The following is a 17,500-nucleotide window of genomic DNA, read 5'->3' on the forward strand; positions in this document are numbered from 1 at the left end:
TTTCTGGTTTACAGAAGTCTCTCAAGGCATTTCAGGAGTTTTGAACGTCAAAATATTCTTTTTCTTTGAACCATGACCTTTCTTATCGTCACCGTAGAAAAAAAAATTTTCCCTAAGCGTTAGCGTAATATCCACGTTATCAACGACGTTTTCCTCGGCACCGGTACTGACGACAACATTGACATATTCTTGCCAAGTCTCACAATTTTTAACAGATGTACACATTTTCTCACTATTTACATCACTAATATGACTTCCCGCATGATTACCCTTCATTTTGATATATAAATCAAGGGGAATTGAATAATATTAACAAGCAAATTAGACGGAAACACTCGGAGTTTACTCGAAACACACGTTTGATATCGGCAGACTTCGGATATAAACAAAGAAACGGGCGCTGTGATTGGTCGAGCCGAGCACATGATGCCTTGACGTAGACGATAACAGAGCGCGCTGATTGGCTGAGAGATAAACCCTTTCAAAATTATGACTGCTACGCGGTCTTGACTCTTGCTCTCTATGTTCTCTATGTATAGAGTTCCTTGACCGATTTTGTAATTGCAATAAGAAACTATTATTTGTACTAATTGTTTTGTATGTTTAATTGGTATAATTTTTATTTTATATTGTTTTCACGCTTTATTAGTGTTTTACTCTTTCTGGTCTTTATACATGAATAATTTGGTACATATTCCGGAAAACGGTGCTACTTTGCAGATCAGATTTCTTAAATACTTCTAACATATATCATCAGTCATTATGTGTGTGTTATATGTGCGTTTTGAAATCAGAGAGCAATGGGACGCAATAATAATACCTTTTTCTAGTCAATAATTAAGATGTAAAGATAAGTAAAGCAAATTCTTGAAGCCAAGAATAAGGATGGTACTTTAGCACAATCAAGCGCAAGAGATTTCTCAACCTCTTATAGTAGTTATTAACCTTGAAAGGCAAATACAATTATAGCCTAACTTTCCAAAATAATTAAGGGGAAAATTCTATGGAGTGCTTTTGTTAAGTAATCTATATAATGTGTATTATAGAATACAATTTACTCATACGATGTAGTATTAGGAAAAACGTCCATACCAAAATATATTAGTAAAATTCCTTTTCGTATCTTCTCTGAATTCAAGTTAATCTGGAACACCCTTCCTGTTTGAATTGTGAAAATTGTGTGGCACAATTTTAAAATGTACTCCCAGGAATTACTCTTATCAAAGTTCGCTATATACCAACATACCATTTTTGTAAAACATTGGTAATATCCTATGAATATGAAATAGCTAAATACAGAAAGTTGTGTTCAAATAATTGAGAAAAAAAGTAAAAGAATTATAACATAACGTAAATTCTAGGTTTATCAATCCTTTCCTTAATGATAATGGAGTAGATGAATTGATATTCATTCTGTTTCCATTAAGAGATGAGCCAAATTTAGTTTATATATTACAAGTCACTGAGTTCCTGTGGAAAAGCCTACTTTAAAGGCAAAGGTGTCTAGTTTCAGTTCCTGTATCACCAGAGTAGAGGCTCACCAGAACGTCAGCTGGGCATGCCCAACACAACCGCCCCCCCCCCTCTCACCCCCCCCCCCCCCCAACAACTGTGGCGCCTAAGCAGTTTCCCTCCCAGTAAACAGTTTAAAATTACGGTCCCGGGCGGGGATCGATCTGCTGCCATGCGAATGCTAGGCGAACGGGTTAACACTGTATTAGCCAGGAGGCTAGCACAGTGGATGCCTTATGAATGGGACGCGGTGGTGGGTACTCTGAGAAAATTAATAACTAAAGAGATTGTTTAAAATTGGACAAAAATTAAGAATACTTAAAGAATGAAAAGACATACCATAACGGAAGATGTTACTTATTTATGAATTATCTAATCAATTAAATTAGTTCTTTCATAAACATTCAGCATTAATGTTTCTATCGGTGATTCAATTATATGCTTCCTAAATCCATACCAAAATTCCGTGGACGAAAAACCATTAGAGAGAGAGAGAGAGATCTTATATTATTATTGTTAACATTATTATTATTATTATTATTATTATTATTATTATTATTATCATTATTATTAGCTTAGTTACAACCCTAGTTGGAAAAGTAGGATGCTATAAGCCCAAGAGCTCCAACAGGAAAAAATAACGCAGTGGGGAACGGAAATAAGGAAATAAATAAACTACAAGTGAGATAATGAACAATTCAGGAAGCATATTTTAAGAAGAGTATGTCGGCCAATTCACCGTAAGAATATTTGCTGGGAGTTTGAACTTTTGAAAGTCCACCGATTCAAGTACCTGATTATAGGAAGATCATTACACTACTTAGTCACAGCTGGGATATAATGCATTTGCTTGAATTATTATATATAGCAATGTCAATTAAATAATTAGCTAAACAGATTAACTTCCCTTCAAGTTAATGTATTGAAAACTAGAGGGGCTCTAAGTAGAACGCTTACCTCCACCTGGGCAGCTTATTTCTCGGCCTTTTGCTCGACCTGGACCTTTGACCGCAACATGTGATAATTGGCGTGGATTTTCATACACTCAAATATGAACCAAGTTTGAAGTTTCTGTGACAACAATGTCCAAACTTATGGCTGATTACGTGATATGGGCATTTTGCTTGACCGTGACCTTGACCTTTGACCTTAGCCCACCAAAATTTAACCATGCCAGGTTTTTACATAACAGTTAATTCCTGCAAGTTTCATTACTACGATTAAGATTGTGGCCAGGAAGCTGTTCACAAACAAACACGCACATAAACACTCAAACAGGGGGTAAAACATAATCTCCTTCCAACTTCGTTGGCGGAGGTTGTAATTTTGAGTCACTCTCCGTAAATGTATCTGGTTCTACGATATTAAAAAAAAAAAAACAGAAAATGTAAGCTTTGAACAAATTCTAATTATATAAATTAGAGTGAATTCGATTTTAGTGCGTTTGTATAATCCTGCGTGTATTGTATTTGTATAAAACAAGAGCTACTGTATTCATATAAAGCCAAAAATACTTTATATAGTAAATACAACACCACTGAATTTGAATAGACCCGAAACTACTACATTTAAATTTATCGAGATGTAAATTTAAAAGCATTTCATTCACTTTTTTTCTATAATGTGCTTTGCACAATGAAATGCGTTTTTTAGTTGTACAATATCATTTCAATGCTGAAAACATAACACGAATATTCTCTCTTTTATCATATGATTACTAATTGAGCATTTGCATTTCAAATAAAGTAACAGTTTATGAAGGTTTTAAAGGTTTAAAGGCTAATCATGAATGGCAGAGGCAAGGGACAGTGACATGGCCCTATCAAGCAGGACAATGTCCTGAGACTGAAAATATATAAAATTTACATATGATCAGCGCCCAAGCTCCCTCCCCACCCATGCTAGGACCAAGGTTAGGCAATGGCCTTCAGATTTTAAACTACTTAGTCAAGCAGCAATATATACAAATGGGTTCGACAATTATCGACCCCAACTAACTTTTTGCTGCATTTTTTATAAAGTGATCACGATATAGTTTAAATTAATCTGAATAACAACAACACTTCGTATTTAGCAAGATCCACACGGGATTATTATTATTATTATTATTATTATTATTATTATTATTATTATTACTTCCTAAGCTACAACCCTATTTGGAAAATCAGGATGCTATAAGCCCAGTGGCTCCAACAGGGAAAATAGCACAATGAGGAAAGGAAACAAGGAAAAAATAAAATATTTTAAGAACAGTAACAACATTAAGATAAATATTTTCTATATAAATTATAGAAACTTTAACATAACAAGAGGAGGAGAAATAAGATAGAATAGTTTGCCCGAATGTACGCTCAACAAGAGAACTCTAACCCAAGACAGTGGAAGACCATGGTACAGAGGCTATGGCACTACCCAAGACCAGAGAACATTGGTTTGGAGTGTTCTCCTAGAAGAGCTGCTTGCCATAGCTAAAGAGTCTCTTCTACCCATACCAAGATAAAAATTATTTGTACGATCAATCGGATGAAAATATTCAGATACTTAAAGAATATAAAGTTGTGAGGTAAAAGTAAAGTATTTATTTTTCAGTATTCCGTATTCCACATTATAATATCATCAATATTATCATCTCTTCCCACGCCTATTGATGTAAAGGGCATCGGTTAGATGTCGCCAGTCATCTCTATCTTGAGCTTTTAATTCAATACTTCCCCATTCACCCTCTCCTACTCCACGCTTTATAGTCCTCAGCCATGTAGGGCTAGGGCTTCCAACTCTTTTAATATTATCAGATCCTCCTACGCCTATTGTCGCAAAGGGTCTCATCAATAGGCGTAGGACGAGATGATGATATTAGAAGAGTTGGAAGGCCCCGGCCTACATGGCTGAGAACTATGACGCTTGAAGTAGGAGATGATGAATGGAGAAATATTGATCTAAGAGCTCATGATAGAGACAACTGGCAAAACCTAAGCTTTTAAATCAATACTTCTTCATTCATTATCTCCTACCTCACTCTTCATAGTCCTCGGCCATGTAGTCCTGGGTCTTCCAATTATTTTAATATCATCTAATATAATATAATATAATATAATAATGTACAAATCAACAAACTTTTTGTTCAAATATGATCCTTTAGGACGTAATGGTATACAAAGAAAGCATACTCTTCCCTGACTTGAAGAGTTAAAACTTAAAACTATAACAAATGGACGGCCCTAGAGATGGCATGTCAGGGGACTAAATGCAATTATTTCCCTCTGTCTAACTGTCACACCTCAACACAGAAGGGAAGAAAAATTCAAAAATGACAACTACGCCAATCAAACCAGACATTTACAAAGAGCTCTTGCAAACATTGGTGGCCATCGGGACGCAAAAATGATTTCTATTTCATTTTTGCAACAAACAACGTTTTTTTTTTTTTTTTTTTTTTGGTATTTCTACATTTCTGCACAGAAATAAAAGTGATATCAAGATTATTCGAGCAATACATTGGAGTAGTTTTATAAATTTTAGAAAGAAAAAACCCACAAGCACATTGTATATATATATATATATATATATATATATATATATATATATATATATATATATATATATATATACAATATATATATATATATATATATATATATATATATATATGTATGTATATATATGCATATATATCGTAGGAATAAGGGAGGATGGCTTTTTGCATAGTTATTGGTTCCGATTTATATATATATATATATATATATATATATATATATATATATATATATATATATATATAAATATATATAATTATATATATAACTATACATATAGTTTTATATATATATATATATATATATATATATATATATATATATATATGCATATATACGTATATATGTAAGAGGAATCCCCAAAATATGATAGAAGATTTGAACAGAGAAAGCAGAGATGTAGGATTGAAAATGAATATGAGTACAACTAAGATAATGTTCAATAAAAAGGCAGAAAGACAACATAATGGTTTTGGTCGAACTCTATGGATTGTTTATGAATATAAGTATTTAGGACAAACAGTCATATGTTCTCCAGGACATAGGACCGAAATTAAACGAAGAATAACCGTAGGATGGATATCTTTGGGTAAACAATAAGAGACTATGTAATGTAAAACGCCGCTTTCTCTAAAAAGAAATATATTTAATCAGATGGTCCTACAATTATCAACTTATGCATCATACACATTGAAACTTACTAAAGCTTTACAGCATAAGCTAGTTGCAATTCAAAGAGCTATGGAAAGAATGATGATTGGAATACCACCAAAAGAGAGAAAAAAAGCAATAAAGATACGAGAGTAAACTAAAGTAGAAGACATTCTATATTGTAAGAGAAGAAATGGGCATGGGCAGTACATATGATGAACATGACAGATAATAGATAGACATTAAGAATAACAGGTTGGTCAGGGCACCAGCCATCCGTTGAGATACTACCACTAGAGAGTTAAGAGGTTCTTTGACTGGCCGGACAGTACTACATTGGATTCTTCTCTCTGGTTACGTTTCATTTTTCCTTTGCCTACACATACACCGAATACTCTGGCCTATTCTTTACAGATTCTCCTCTGTCCTCATACACCTGGCAACACTGAGATTACCAAACAATTCTTCTTCACCCAATGGGTTAATAATAATAATAATAATAATAATAATAATAATAATAATGGCTGTTGATGATGACTATATATATATATATATATATATATATATATATATATATATATATACAGTATATATATATACATATATATATATATATATATATGTGTGTGTGTGTGTGTGTGTGTGAGTGTGTGTATATATGTATATATATGTATATATACAGTATATATATATATATATATATATATATATATATATATATATATATATATATATATATATATATATATATATATTATAGTGAATTAAAGCAAATCTAAACAAAACCACAGAATATAGATTGTACATGTAATCTTACTAAGTTCTAGAGGAGAAACGAAATCTCAGGTTAAAAGAAGTTAAACGGTCTGGAAACTTTATTACTTCGAAACAAGGTTCTGCTTCGTCCAACCATGCGAAACAAGGGACAACCCACTAACTTGGCTCCAACCAACTTTGGGATTCTTCGAATTCTTTACATATGCAAGATTCTATCCATACTTGAAGCAAATTATTTTATGTTGAACAGGCTGATATAAGCCTTTTTATAGTTCATATCTGAAATATCTGTTTCAATGCTTTTAAAATATTTTATTTTAATCGTTCATTACTTTTTATATCGTTTATTTGCTTCCTTATTTCCTTTCCTCAATGGGCTATTTTTCCCTGTTGGAGCCCTTGGGCTTGTAGCATATTGCTTTCCCAGTTAGAGTTGTAACTTAGCTAGTAATATATATATATATATATATATATATATATATATATATATATATGTATATATATAGTGTATATATATGTGTGTATATATATATGTATATACATATATATATATATGTATATATATATATATATATATATATATATACTTATACATATATATAAATATATTTATATATATATGCATATATAAATATACATATATATATATATATATATATATATATATATATATATATATACATATATATACACACATCAATAAAATGCTCTTCTAGAAATATGAATCTCGTAAAGGAAAACTATTTTTAGAGTATTTAAGGCTCATAAAAATTATATACCCTTTTCTATAATGAAAAGCCTCAAGGGATAAATATAGTTTTAACCCTTTTCTAGAACAGAAATAACTTGAAAAAAAAAGAAAACAAATTCTGCTTTTTACTGAGAACTTACGGGTAATATACAGGTTGACAGAGTCTGTCTGCGAGCGAAGAAAGGGTGAATTTTGGAGGTGTGGATCCGTCTAGCTGTGCATCTGACATGTAAGCGGAGGAGCCCCTTGAAATTCTCTCCTTCCCGAGATTGACAGCGTCGCCTCCACCAGGTAGGAGGTTCCTGTCAAACAGAAAATTATGCCAGGATTCACATCCGAACGTCCTATTTGAATGGAGCTGCCTTAGGACGAGCAAGTGCTATTAAACTTACTACAATGAGGTACAGATATCTTTATGTATACTTACAAAACCTCTTTTTAAAGGTGTCTGGTAGCTGTAGCTGTAGGTATCTGGTGTCTGTCCCAATGTCCTCAAAATAGATGCTCGCCAGAACCTCAGTCAGGCAAGCCCAAACCACCACTGTGGTGCCCAACTACATACTAGCATCCCCAGTAAACCGCTTCAACTCACGGTCACGGGCTAGGATCGATCTGCTGCCATGCGAATGCTAGGCGAACTCATTACCACTGTACAAGCCAGGAGGCTAGTATGTACACAGAAAATTAAGTAAATAGTTAAATATTTCTACATGTATGAAATTCTTATAAGTAGAACTGGAAAGTAATTTCGTTAAGATAATTTGATAATCTGATTATTGAAGAGCAATAACAGTAATTGCTTTATTAATTCTATTCGTAAATGGCATAAATATGTCAAACTATTGGGTACATAAGTCTTTCAAACCTTGAAAGATTTCTCTCAACAAGGTCACTTAAATATCTTCATCTTATATTATGACAATCAAATAATTAGTTTAAATAATATTATGATCTTAATTCACATTTACATTTGACATTTAACCTACAACTAGTTGGTTTCTCTTTTTAATTAGTTCCTAGGATGTCATTAAGTTTTTTACCCAAAATATCGTCAGTGTCTATTTATTACACTATCAGAAATATAGAATTGATAAAATGATAAATGGCCGGTAACTTTTATTACAGAATTCTTACCGTTTTAAAAACGGATATAGTGACGTAAAGGAGTGATATTACAGTCATCAACACCTAAATCTATAATAACAAGGTAATGTAAAATTAAGGTCGCCTATATTTTACTGAATTAGGGCTGAGCACAGTATGTTTTTATACAGAGAATTTCCATTTAAAAGTAATTTTACCTTACTTTGTTATTATCTTTTACGGGTCGGTGACCGTAATATCAAACTTTTACGTCAATATATCTGTTTTAAAAAAAGTAAAAATCCTGGAATAAAAGTTTCCTGAAATTTACCGTTTTTATAATGCAAATTTTTAAGTGTACTGTGACTCAATTTCATAGATTTCTCTGTAATATCTGAAACACTGTTGATGCTTTGAAAACAGGAAAATGAAATATTGCAACAACGATGGAGCGTTGCTAAATGCTCCGGACATAAAAAATCTTGTGAATATGGGTCATGTCACCCTCTCATACCAGGAGCATTATTCAATGAACGCAATGTCACCGAAATTGCTGTTATTTACTGACACCAGAAAGGACTATTACCGTTGGAGTGTTTGCCATGAATCGAGTAATTACCTCCGCCTACGAAGTTAAAACGAGTATAAGTGTATAAGTGCTCATCAAATGCTTCTGGATTGATTCCTTATTGCCCCCCCCCCCTCTCTCTCTCTCTCTCTCTCTCTCTCTCTCTCTCTCTCTCTCTCTCTCTTTGTCTATGAAATGTTGGCAAAAAAGATTGTAATGAAACAAAAGTATTAAACTCCAAATGACAATGCGAATAAGTTTTGGATGCTGAGTATAAGACCAGAAATAATACTATATATATATGTATATATATATATATGTGTGTAATATATATATATATATATATATATATATATATATATATATATATATATATTTATTCTTATATACAACTAAATATATAGATACATACATACATATATATATATATATATATATATATATATATATATATATATATATATATATATATATATAACTAAATTTAGATATTGTATATAGTATACAGTATATATATATATATATATATATATATATACATACATATATAACTAAATTTAGATACTGTATATAATATATATGAATATATATATGTTTATATATGAATATATATATATATATATATATATATATATATGTGTGTGTGTATATATATATATATATATATATATATATATACTGTATATATATAGATTATGGCGTGGTGATTTTTCAGGTGTTTTGTGTAAAGTTCACCGAGTTTTACTACTATGTAAATTAATATCCATTATCTATAATCAAACAATAGACCATCCTCTCCTGCTGCTTTGCCTCTTTTCATGCATTTTAATGTTTTTTTTTTACTTCACGTACACTCAAATACACACATATACACACACCGAAACGCACACACACACGCACACACACACACATATATATATATATATATATATATATATATATATATATATGTATATATATACATATATACACACATATTTATATATACATATATATATATATATATATATATATATATATATATATTCTTCTTCTTCTTCCCAGCTTTATCCCTATTCGGGGTCGCCGTTTCTAATGAGTCTCTTCCATCTCCCTCTGTCCTGTGTCATTTCCTCCCATACTCCCTTCTCCCTCATATCATCTCTAATGCAATCTCTCCACCATATATATATATATATATATATATATATATATATATATATATATATATACAGTATATACATATACAGTATATATATACTATATATATATATATATATATATATATATATATATATATATATATATAGATATGTGTGTGTGTGTGTGTGTGCGTGTTTTGGCTGCATTCATTTCCTCTATGCCAACACATGTTGTTTCGTCAGACAACCTCCAACCAAAAATTAATATTGTCTATCTTAAATACTTTATTGGGAGTAGAAAAGAGAAATCTCATTTCTTTATTGAGTCGAATATTTCATTTAAGGACAAAGGAGATAACGGAGAATTGCGGTGCTTTTTCGTCGCCTTCTGCTGAATCCTTTTTCGTCCTTTGTCGGAAATCCTACTTCGGGTTAAAGAATGCGTCTTTGAACTTCCCGAAGGTAAGATTATTCTGTAATGCACCCTTTCTGTTGTGCATTTTAGAGTGACCGATCAGGAAAGACCTGTATCATAGTCTAGTTTCAGATGCTTCAGTGAGTTTGTGCATTCCTGAGTCGCCTAGTTGGAGAAGCAGGATGCTATAAGCCCAGGGGCTCCAAAAGGGAAAATTGCCCAGTGAGGAAAGGAAACAAGGAAATATAAAATATTCTAAAAAGAGTAACATTAAAATGAGTATCTCCTATATAAATTTTATAAACTTTACACAAAACAAGAGGAAGAATAGGAATAGGATAGAATAGTGTGCCCGAGTGTACCCTCAAGCAAGAGAACTCTAATCCAAGACAGTGGAAGACTATGGTACAGAGGGTATGGCACTACCTAAGACTAAAGAATAATGGTTTGATTTTGGAGTGTCCTTCTCCTAGAAGAGCTGCTTACCATAGCTAAAGAGTCTCTTCTACCCTTACCAAGAGGAAAGTGGCCACTGAATAATTACAGTGCAGTAGTTAAACCCTTGAGTGAAGAAGAATTGTTTGGCAATCTCATTGTTGTCAGTTGTATGGGGAGAACATGTAAAGAATAGGCCAGACTATTTGGTGTGTGTGTAGGTAAAGGGGAAATGAACCGTAAAAAGAGAGAAGGATCCAATGTAGTACTGTCTGGCAAGTCAAAAGACGCCATAACTCTAGCGGCAGTATCTCATCGGATGGCTGGGAATACCTTTATTCATCATAGTCTAGCTTCAGATGTTTCACTGAGTTTGTGCATTCTGGAATCACCTAGTAGGAAAGACCTTCATTTATAATAGTCTAGTTTCTGATGTTTCACAGAGTTTGTGCATTCTGGGGTTACTTAATAGGAAGACCTTTATTTATCATAGTCTAGTTTCAGATGGTTCAATGAGTTTGTGCATTCTGGAGTCACCTAGTAGAAAGACCTTTATTTATCAGTCTAGTTCCAGATGTTTGACTGAATTTGTGCATCCTGGAGTCACCTAATAGGGAAGACCTTCATTTATCATAGTTTGGTTTCAGATGTTTCACTGAGTTTGGGCATTCTGGAGTCACCTAGTAGAAAGACCTTTATTTATCAGTCTAGTTCCAGATGTTTCACTGAATTTGTGCATTCTGGAGTCACCTAATAGGGAAGAACTTCATTTATCATAGTTTGGTTTCAGATGTTTCACTGAGTTTGTGCATTCTGGAGTCACCTAGTAGAAAGACCTTTATTTATCAGTCTAGTTCCAGATGTTTCACTGAATTTGTGCATTCTGGAGTCACCTAATAGGGAAGAACTTCATTTATCATAGTTTGGTTTCAGATGTTTCACTGAGTTTGTGCATTCTGGAGTCACCTAGTAGAAAGACCTTTATTTATCAGTCTAGTTCCAGATGTTTCACTGAATTTGTGCATTCTGGAGTCACCTAATAGGGAAGAACTTCATTTATCATAGTTTGGTTTCAGATGTTTCACTGAGTTTGTGCGTTCTGGAGTCACCTAATAGGAAAGACTTTTATTTATCATAGTTTGGTTCGTGAGTAAAGAAAGCGTTTCCTTTTATATCTCAAACGAAAGTATAGAGAGAGAGAGAGAGAGAGAGAGAGAGAGAGAGAGAGAGAGAGAGAGAGAGAGAGAGAGAGAGAGAGAGAGAGAGAGAGAGAGAGAGAGAATGGCGGGTGTTGTAAAATCTCGAATGTGGGTTAGTGGTACATCCTTTGAAGATAGATTAATCTAAAACATAGAAGAGAAAAATATATCTATTTCAAAGTATAAGATCACTTTTGTCTTAAAAAGATATTCATTTTACAGAGACTTGAATACTTGAACTAGATATGCGGTTTAATTAAATGAATCATTTTAAATAACTTCACTACAAAACTCAGCCTTTTTATATTCTAGAGCAGTATGATTATAAACATTTCAACTTCCAAAGACGTACAACGTTTCTTCTCAATCACCTTTTATAATTATTATTATTATTATTATTATTATTATTATTATTATTATTATTATTACTTGTTAAGCTACAACCCTGGTTGGAGAAGCAGGATGTAATAAGCCCAGGGGCTCCAACAGGGAAAATAGCACAGTGAAGAAAGGAAAAAAGGAAAATTAAATATTTTAAGAAGAGTAACATCAAAATAAATATCACCTATATAAACTATATATATACTCTAACAAAACAAGAGGAAGAGAAATCAAATAGAATAGTGTGCTCGAGTGTACCCTCAAGCAAGAGAGATACAGGTTTCGAGGAAGGAATGCTGGGAATACATTAACGTAACCATTAGCTATAGTTCATAAAGAAAAATTATATCTAACCCAGTTACTTAGAAGACTGCATAACACTTCAGATTTACAGTGTTGCCAGGTTTTCTAGATGAGAAAAGGCCAACTTCTAAGCAACTACAGCTTTAAAATGCCAACCCATTATCAGGAAAAGGCCAAAAATCTAGTATTTAAGGTCCATCTTTTTCATGATATTATTAAAGGCCAACTAATTACAAATAGGCCAAATTTGAGGTTTTTAGCCTGAAAAAAGGCCAACCAGGCAACCCTGTTTCATAATAAATTCGGTTTAGCGAGATGCTTAGGGATCATAAATAACATTCTGGAAAATAAAGGGAAATAGCTGACTTGACTCTATAATCTATTTATGAGGTCGAAGGTGTTTCCGTGAATTGCTTTCTATTATGAGTAGTTTGAAAAAAAAAAGAAAAAAAAAAAGTTTTGATGGTGTTCATCAGGATACTGTCCCTTCTAATCGTATATTATATAACCTTTAAACCCTTAGCAATTACCGTCCCTTTTAAATTGACTTGATGTTGTATATAGGATGATACGATACAAAATGGAACGCTGTTGCAGGATGTCCGCGACTGGTGACTCACGTATATATATATATATATATATATATATATATATATATATATATATATATATATATATGTGTGTGTGTGTGTGTGTGTGTGTATACACTTATATATGCATATGTATAAATATATATACCTATATATGCATATATGCTTTATATATATATATATATATATATATATATAAATATATATATATATATATATATATATATATATATATATATATATATATAATCTTTACTTTATGGTAAGAAAATATATCTAATTCATATTTCAATATACAATTAATAAAAGCTGAGAGGAAAATTTGTCTCCCTTCCTGGTTATCATAAACAAAGACATGAATTAAGGAAATCATTTTGCCTGTGGATAGATTGTGTTTTCTGGTATAAACAAGCTCACATTGTTTAAACTAATAAAAACATATAATAAGTTAATATATATATATATATATATATATATATATATATATATATATATATGTACAATGGAAGTATTAATGAAAACTAGAGAATCATTTTAAACAAACAAAATTAGAAAAGCACTCTAAGAGTGCAGACCTCCACCACGGCAGCCTATTTCTAGAAACCAGCATGCCTCAGGGTTAATTCAGTCGACCTTGACCTTTGACCTAGGGTTGAAAATTAAATCACTTTTACGTTTCAACATAGCAATTAATCCCTGAAAGCTTCACTACTCTATGAGTAAAATTGTGGCCAAGAAGTTGTTCACAAACAAACAAACAGACGAACATGGGCAAAATCATAACCTCTTCCCAACTTCGTTTACGGAGGTAATCATAAACGAAGACACGATTTCAGCTTATTTCTCGACCTTTTGCTCGACCTTGACCTTTGACCTTAACATGTATTAATTGGTGTGGATTTTCATAGACTCAAATATGACCCAAGTTTTAAGTCTCTGTGATAACAATGTCCAAACTTATGGCTTAGACATTATGCTTGACCGTGACCTTGACTTTCGACCTTGACCTTCCAAAATTTAATCATTTCCAGTTTTTTTACATAACAGTCAATCCCTGCAAGTTTCATTACTCTAATATTAAAATTACAACCAGGAAGCTGTTAAAAAACAAACACACAACAAGCAAACACACAAACCCACAAACAGGGGGTAAAACATTACCTCCTTCCAACTTCGTTGGGGGGCGGGGGTTAATGCACACGTGAATTGGAAGTAGTGATGAAAACTAGCCAATCAAAATAAGCAAAATTTATATCCCAGAATTAAATGAAACTTATAACCACAAAGAAATGTTTCTTTTTATATCACCCTCACAACAGTTAACTAATGCATAATTTATTTTGTTCTATTTACAGGTGATCTATAAAGAAATATTCAACATGTAGGACTGGTTGAATCAGTAGAACTTCAGTAGTTCAAAGTTGGAGTAAATGTTTTTTATGTTAACCAGGCTGACATGAGTCTTTTTATATCTTATATATGACATATCTGTTTTGACGTTGGTAATAGTTTATATATGGCATATCTATTTTGACGATGTTACTGTTATTAGAATGATTTATAGTTAATTTGTTCCCATCATTTATTTATTTCCTTATTTCCTTTCCTCACTGGGCTATTTTTCCCTATTGGAGCCCTTGGGCTTATAGCATCTTGCTTTTGCAACTAGGGTTGTAGCTTAGCTAATAATAACAACAACAACAATAATAATAATAATAATAATAATAATAATAATAATAATAATAATAATAATAATAGGAGGGGAACGGACGATAACTAGGGCACGAACTAATAGAAGAGTTTTTATATAAGTTACAATTTTGATGGCTTACATGTATAATTGACTTAATGTGGTGCATGTAAAATGATAACGCAAACTTTGGACATTGATAGGGCAAGTTTCTTCATTATAGGAAAATGCCACACAGTAGAGATGAAGAAACACAACCTGGTATTTTAGGACAAATTTATGAAGGCTTTTGTTTTTTGGAGTCATGACCACTGAGTTTAGAATATTAAATAATATAAACATATCTATTTTCATGATTTTCATTTAGGTCTATCCAGTTTATTCTTCATGGAGAATATTTGGGATAAAAGTGAATACTAGCTACTCTCTCTCTCTCTCTCTCTCTCTCTCTCTCTCTCTCTCTCTCTCTCTCTCTCTCTCCACAGTCCATCACTAACCAAACGTTCGCAAACGTTGGACTTTCTCCTAAACGTTTTGTTGTTTTACCTTTAATTTTTTGATGCTTTAAACTTGATGAACCCCAAAGAATATAAGTATAAAAACATTGATTTTCACATGACTGTAATGTGTTGTAATGTATTGTAATTGTAATGTAAAGTATTGTAATTGTAATGTAATGTATTGCAGACAGCTCTTCCATTTTGTAAAGCATTTTCATCACACTGAGCAGATTTCATTTGTTGTAATTTCAACAGATACACGTTCATGAATGGCAGAGGCAAGGGACGGGGACATTGCCCTATCGAGCAGGACAATGCCCTAGAGACTGACCATATATACATATGATCAGCGCCCAAGCCCCCTCTTCACCCAAGATAGGGCTAAGGAGGGCCAGGTAATGGCTGCTGATATCTCACCAGATAGACCTATAAGCTACCTTAATCCCCCCATCATTACCTCACAAGGAAGGTGAGGTTTCAGCGACCAAAGGAACTAACGAGTTTAAGCGGGACTCGAACCCCAATCTGGTGCTTACCAGTCAGGGTCCAGTACCAGTACCAGTACGATGAGGACAGGGAAGTGGGGAATATGGGGAAAGGAGAAGTACCCCTGATACAATCCAGTTTATAGCCCGAGGGCAGGTACCTGGGATGGGAAAGGAGAAGGGAATAAGGGGGGAAAATGAAGTACAGGGAAAGAATAAAAGAGAGGGGCAGACCCTCATGCGACATTAGATAGTAGTAGAGTTATTTCGAGACAGGAAGAGACAGGAAGGAATAGGAAAGGTTTTTTGGTTCATGCCAAGCAAAAGGACACCAATCGACTGTCACCATTATGTTGATTGATTAGGGTATGATGGTTAATGAAGGTTATTTTTTTTTTTTTTTTTTTTGGTGATGATATAATGTTTAAATGAAATTACAATTTAATTGCAAAATGAATCTCTAATGAAATCAATCAGATGAAATGAATCTGGGCCTAGGAGGATCGCAATTGATCCCAGGCTCCAGTCTCTTCCACCAATAATGGTCACGAGTATGTTCAGTAGTGAGAGTTCTAGTTCGGGTGCAAAGGTCGTCATCGTCTGAAGCAAGTTTGTCCCAGGTTTTCTGGCCAAGCCTGTGAAACTGGACATTAAGAGGCTCCAATTTGGAATGAGCATGTAAATCCCTAATTGTATTGTAGTAAGGAGGGCTCTCTTTGTAGGCTCACCTTAAAGCCCTATTTTGAATTGCCTGCATTTTATTAAGGGAAGTTTTGCTGATTGCTCCAAATATTATGGTGGGGTACTCTAACTATGGCCTTACTAAAGATTTATATAAACGGAGTTGAGTTTTAGTTGATAAGTATTTAAATCGTAGCAATTTATCAAAAGTTTTTCTAGGAAAAGCTATTCTCTCTTTGACGTGTGAAATAATACCTGATTTCTTAAAGTTACACCCAAGTATTGTGGCCTTTTGTTTAAATGGAATTCCAACATTGTCAACAATGATTTCTGCAGGACTGCGAGCTAAAATGGGGAGGAGCTGGAATTTGTTCAAGTTTGTTGTTATTTTCCATTTCTTTTCGTAATTATTTACTTTTTGTATTTCCCTGACTGTTTTAATTTACAGCATGCGTTTGTTCTTATTAGGAATAGATATTACCTGGGTGTGGTCATTTGCGAACATGATTTGCAGACAACCTGGAGCAGGAGGATATAAAAATTGTAAAGTGAAGGAGAGAGAACACTGCCCTGAGGAACACCAGATAGAAGTGGAAGCTCTGGTCCAATATATTCTTTAATCTTGATCATGGCCACTCGATTATCAAGAAAGTTACACAATAGCCTAGTAGCTAGATTTGGGAGTTGTGCTTCTATTAACTTGTATTTAAGGCCCTCGTGCCATACCTTATCAAAAGCTCGGCTGACATCCCTAGATATTAGGTTACAACGACCCCCAAGATTTGACTTGACCGCAATGTATTCGTAAAGACGAGCTAATGCAAG

This window comes from Palaemon carinicauda, chromosome 3 (assembly GCF_036898095.1).
Source record: "Palaemon carinicauda isolate YSFRI2023 chromosome 3, ASM3689809v2, whole genome shotgun sequence".
In the NCBI taxonomy this organism is placed as follows: domain Eukaryota; kingdom Metazoa; phylum Arthropoda; class Malacostraca; order Decapoda; family Palaemonidae; genus Palaemon; species Palaemon carinicauda.